Source organism: Ptychodera flava, chromosome 16 (assembly GCF_041260155.1).
Source record: "Ptychodera flava strain L36383 chromosome 16, AS_Pfla_20210202, whole genome shotgun sequence".
Lineage (NCBI taxonomy): Eukaryota > Metazoa > Hemichordata > Enteropneusta > Ptychoderidae > Ptychodera > Ptychodera flava.
Window position 1 is genome coordinate 38,838,642 of NC_091943.1, and position 6,197 is coordinate 38,844,838.

Sequence of the window (6,197 nt, forward strand, 5' to 3'; positions counted from 1 at the left end):
ACAGACACTCATTGACAAGTATGGATATGACTACATGGACAAGATGTCAAAGCTTGTCAGATCTGATGAGCTTAAACTACTACACGCATTGGAAATATGCAAACCCTTAACAGTAAATGAAGAAGCTGTTGCAACTACCACAAGTTCAAGTGTCAAACCTGTACGCATTGCTGGTAGGAAGCCTGTATTACTCCCTGCCCGTTCTATCAGAGTCATTGAAGGATCCGTTCTATCAGCAGCAGCAGGACAGACATACCACGCACTGCTGGAGAGACATGTAGCACATGTTGCAGAACTACAGAATGGTGTAGCTGTAGGAGCAGCATATGTATCTGTGGATGGTAACGGTAGAGTCCCTATGCAGCTGGCAAATTTCAGTGATACTGATGTGTACTTATCACCACGTACCCCAGTTGGTGTGATCAAACCGGCAGTGATGCAGCCCCTTATCAGGTTTTGCGCTGTGAACGAGAACAAGGTAGAGATCAAGGCAGCTGAGACTACTGAGTTAGCGACACCTGTCATAGACAATCTTATTTCTAGGATGGATGTTGGTGACATCAGTGACACCGAATACGACGAATTGTACAAAGTTATTCAGAAACATGAAACTATATTCAGCAAGAACGAAGATGACATTGGTTTCTGTGATGTTGTGGAACATAGGATCATAACAATAGATGACAAACCAGTTAAAGTACCACATCGCAGAGTACCCCCACACCAGTGGAGTGAAGTGAGAGAGTACATTCGCAAGTCATTGGAAAGAGGTATCATTCGTGTGTCTTCAAGCCCATATGCCTCACCCATTGTTCTAGTGCGCAAGAAAGATGGCAAGCTGAGACTATGCGTTCCCTTAACGCGAAGACCCACAAAGACGCATACCCATTACCGAGAATAGACGAGGCATTAGATGTAATGAAAGGAGCCAAATACTTCTGTAGCCTTGACCTTGCTCATGGATTTAACCAAATCCCCGTGGCAGAACGCGATATCGAGAAAACCGCATTCAGGACAGGCACAGGAGGATTGTACGAGTATACAAGAATGCCTTTCGGGCTTTGTAATGCCCCGGCGACGTTCATGAGATTGATGGACAAAGCTTTCAGAGATTTGAATTTTCAAACTCTCCTGATCTACTTAGACGACATATTGGTTTTCGGATCCACATTCGAGGAAACCCTAGCAAGACTTGACTTGGTTCTTTCACGCCTATCAAGCCTTAACTTGAAGGTCAAGCCTGAGAAATGTCAACTATTCCACACCACTGTTCACTTCTTAGGACATTTGGTGACCAGTGAAGGGACAGGCCCTGATCCAGAGAAAGTACGAGCTGTACGAGAGTGGCCTCGACCGGAGTCTGAGCGAGAACTCCGTGGATTTTTAGGTTTGTCTGGATACTATAGGAGGTTTGTGAAAGGATATGCCAACATTGCAGCACCCCTGCAAAACCTGCTGAGGAGCCCCTCTGCAGATGAGAAGACCGGCAAGAAAGTCAAGCAGAAGCGTACTGCATGTGTGATTTGAGACCGCTGGGATCTGTCATGTGAAGATTCCTTTAATACTTTGAAACAAGTCTTGACTTCGGCACCTATATTGGGCTACCCGGATTTCAACCTACTTTTATACTTGAGGTTGATGCAAGCCTCCAAGGTTTAGGAGCAGTGCTTTCACAGAAGCAAGGTGACAGAATTGTAGTCCTAGGGTACGCCAGCCGCAGTTTGAAGCCTAATGAACGCAACATGAACAACTACTCCAGAATAAAGTTGGAGCTGCTAGCATTGAAATGGAGCTGCTAGCATTGAATGGGCAGTAACCAGAAGTACCGTGACCTTTTGATGGATCTGAGTTTGTAGTTTATACAGACAACAATCCTTTGAGTTATCTACAGTCAACAGCCAAGTTGGGAGCCACTGAAACACGTTGGGCCGCAGAACTTGCACAGTTTACATTCTCTATCAAGTATCGCTCTGGTAAGAGTAACAGAAATGCTGATGCACTCAGTAGGAAGGTCAGCCATGGTAATGAACCAAGATCTGTACGGTTGGAGGAAACTACAAGTGAAACCCTTGTTAACCATACTGCAACCATTAGACTACCTCAGCCTTTACCAGATGCTGTCAGACAACAGGTTCATCACACAACTACAGATGTGTTGCTTGATGAGATACGTACAAGATCTGCTAAGGTAGAACCAAAGACCGTTTCTACTTTCCCCACAGTTCCAAGGGATGAACTCGCCAGACTTCAGAAAGCGGATGACCACATAGGAAGACTATGGTACTATTGGGAGAACAAACACCCGCCAACAAATAGACAGCTGATGAAAGAGACCAAATCAACACGTAAACTACTCAGAGGTTGGAAGAGAATCAAAGAGGATAATGGTGTTTTGTACCGCATTGTACATGAAACTGGACGTGAAGTTAGACAGCTACTACTTCCTGACTCACTCAAGAGTAAAGTATTGTTTGCTGTACATGACCAAGTTGGACACCAGGCATCTGAGAAGACGATTGCCCTTCTTCGGAGTAGGTGTTATTGGCCCAGCATGGTCTCTGATGCAACCGACTATTGTCATAGATGTAAACGCTGTACCTTGGCCAAAGCAGGGAAGAGACTCCACCCAACTATGGGATCCCTCACTGCTACGAAGCCTTTGGAGGTACTGGCCATGGATTTTACCGTTTTAGAACCTGGTACCAACGGTATCGAGAACGTTCTTGTGCTTTCAGATGTATTTACGAAATTCACTCAAGCCATCCCCACGCGAGACCAGAAAGCCACAACGGTAGCGCGAGTCCTGGTTTGTGATTGGTTTGTGAGGTTTGGAGTGCCACGTAGAATACACAGCGACCAAGGTCGGAATTTTGAGAGCAAACTCATCAGTGAACTCTGTAAGGTGTATGGTATTGTGAAGAGTCGCACGACCCCATACCACCCGGAAGGGAACGGGCAATGCGAACGATTTAATCGTACCCTGCACGAGCGTTTACGCACTCTACCCCCCGAGAAGAAGTGTAAATGGCCAGAGTTGCTGCCAGAGTTGGTATATGCATACAACAGTACACCCCATTCGTCTACTGGGTATTCGCCGCATTACTTATTCTTTGGTAGAGAACCTTCACTCCCTGTGGATCATTTACTAGGAATTGAGGTGGATGCCGACGACAATAGTCAGGTGGAAGAGTGGATTGCTGAGCATCACCAGAAGTTGATGGATGCATATGATATGGCCTCAAAGAAAACAGAGCGTGAAGCCCTGAGGAGGAGAGCCAGAAATGACCGTAAGGCTGATAAGACAGACTTACCAGTCGGTGCTCGAGTGTTTCTGCGGAATAGAAATATAAGAGGACGGAATAAAATACAAGATGTATGGAATCCGGAACCATATATAGTGGTTGATCGACTTGACACAGGTGGGAACACCTACGTTGTTGAGCCCGCCGATGGAGGACGACCAAAGAAGACAGTTAATCGTGGAGAGATGTTGGATTCCAGAAGCCTTGCGAAAGACATGGAACTTGACAGTACTCCCACTGATGTGGTTAAGTCTGAAGATACGTCCTGTAGTGAGTCAGATGATGATGAATTTGACTATGGCGTTGATTGTATGCGCTGGGAGCAGTTACGTTCCGCATCACCAGAAGCAGTACCTGATCAGACCGGAAATCCAGAGGAGAAAGTAATTTCAACCTGTAGTAGTGAGCCTAGTACTTCAGTCAAAGCAGGGAAGCAGCCCTCTGACAAGAATACTCATAGCTCTGCACAACCTGGTACTGAGAAAGTGGTGAAGAATCTTACAGACAAGGTGGATATCAGACAGAGTCCAGAGCCCTTGCCGACAGAAGAAGAAACTGTAAGACTTCGACATACAAGTCGTGAGAATGCTGGATGTCATTCTAACCCTTTTCATTTGCCCAAATCTGCTGTGAAAGAATCTACTGTTGCTTTTCAGATTGACTCGCAAGTGTTGACTAACATACCACAGTCAAATCTTTTGATTATGCAGATGATTTCTCAAACTAAATGTAATTAGCTTGTAGCTTTTGCTTGGTTGTTGAGACACCAACCATCAAGCAGGGAAGTGTGTGACGTGAGCAAATTAAACACGTGCGCATGCGTATTTGCTATATGACATTCCGCCATTTTTGTTTTAGTTGGAGTTTGAGTTAGCTCCGTATTTACTTTTTATCTGAGCCATCTACCATGGTCAGATGCCATCAGAGTTTAATCGATATGCAGATATCTTTGGTAAGATGTTGAACTTTTATCTGATGTGATTTTGTCAGTTGTTTCCAAGTTATTTCTGAGATATTTACAGTTTTCCGTACTGTAGTATTTGCCTCAGTGAACTGCCATAGAAATACATAGCGTTTTCCAAACCATGTGACTTTGTATACATTGCTGCTTTGAAACTTATTCAAACTTTTGTAGGTCATTGTTTGAGAGTATTTCAGAGTTTACTGCTAGGTTTATCAATTCAAAAAGTTCTTATTGACTCTGAGAAACTTGCCGATTTGAGTTTTTATCATGTTTGATGGATTTGAAGAGTTCTATGCAAACACTGTATAGTTTGTGTGTTACCGCGAGTGCCATAGCTTTACACTGCATTTACCATTTGCTTTAGGTAAGACAGTCGATTGATTCAGACTAGAGTTGCTGTCATTCAAAGCCTTACCTGTCACAGTCAGGGTGAGTGTTTGTGAACTGTATTTTTGTATCACATTTTAAAAGTATTTAGCAGTGAAGTTTATTCATCTGTATGCCTATAGAGGTTATGCTATACATTTCCATATACCGTGACTCGCCACTGAGGGCGCACAGTCCTTTGCTTGTCCGTATAGTGCATCTACCTGGTGTTTGACTTGTATTGTAAATGTCCTCTATGAGATTAATATCACTGTTGTGCTAGTGTCTCACAGCATGCTATATTGAAGTGATATTTATACAGAGTTTCTTTCTATTTTCAGGTTTTTTCCTTTTAGTCTTATGTTATAAACTACTGTGTTTGTAAACAACCAGTGCTCTGCCTTAGTTTCTGTGGAGTCGGAAATAAAAGAACGTGTTGGATTCAGTGATCGTGTCTGTGTCCAATAAATGAGCGTTACAGTAGATATTGGGGCATGGTTTCCAAATATGACACAACTGTTACGCAAATGATGGCCGACAGTATTCCCAACTTTTACCTTATACAGTAGCTTCACTGAGTTGCCATTGATTTGGATACTTCAAAGCCATGCTTGAGGGGTGTAGCATGCTAGCAGGCTATACGCTTACCCATTCTGGACACCTGGTACAACCACTTATGATTGCATTCGTGGTTCAAGAGGGTCCTTCATTATCTTGTTAATATTTTCTTTTTGATATCTTATATTGAAGGAGCTGGTTATTTATTACCTTGTATGATTTGGATTATTGAATTTTTTTGACGTCATATTGCTATGATGCGAATTAACCTCGTTTCCATTTCAAGATGGACGATAGTGATGTTGCCGAAACCACTTTTGAGAAAGATTCTCGGCAAAGTGCAAGTCAAAATAACTATAGCATTATAATGAATTATATGATATTGAAGTTTAAAATGAAGCAATAGCTCAATTTTTCTACTCAAAAAGCGAAATCGCCGATAAAACACGCTTTTCAGCATATTTTCCGCATTTCTCGGTCGCTTCTCTTCTGCTTATCCCTCAAGGTGTAATTAGGACACCCCTCTTTCCACATGGTATACGACCAGCGCTGAACACAAACATATCAGACCAGTTGACTGTATTATTTTTAATTCCCCGAAACAGTCGCCTTTGTAAATAAGTGATGATTAATTATGGAGCTTTTCATGATGTCCATCTAAATATATATATATATATATATATATATATATATATATATATATATATATATATATATATATAATATATATATATATATATATATATATATATATATATATATATATATATATATATATATATATATATATATATATATATATATAAAGTCAAAAGTAGTGAAACAATTTAAATTCACTCGGATGGAAATAAATACAGCAATGATGTAAAGTAACGTCATGCAAGTGCAAGCAATAGATCATTATGGGTTCTCTATGATTGTGTCATATGAATGATAAAAATAAGACATCAGCAGGATTAGTTTATAACAATTAACATACAGCAAAGAAATAATATCATCAAAATCTC

General features: G+C 41.6%; 1 long non-coding RNA gene across 1 annotated transcript; it reads left to right on the top strand.

Moving 5' to 3' along the window:
* The first annotated feature begins 3,987 nt into the window (after window positions 1-3,987).
* Window positions 3,988-5,077, top strand: LOC139115035 (uncharacterized). The gene is made up of 3 exons (XR_011548020.1): window positions 3,988-4,254; window positions 4,631-4,695; window positions 4,974-5,077. It is a non-coding gene; the product is annotated as an uncharacterized lncRNA (long non-coding RNA).
* Window positions 5,078-6,197: the final 1,120 nt, after the last annotated feature.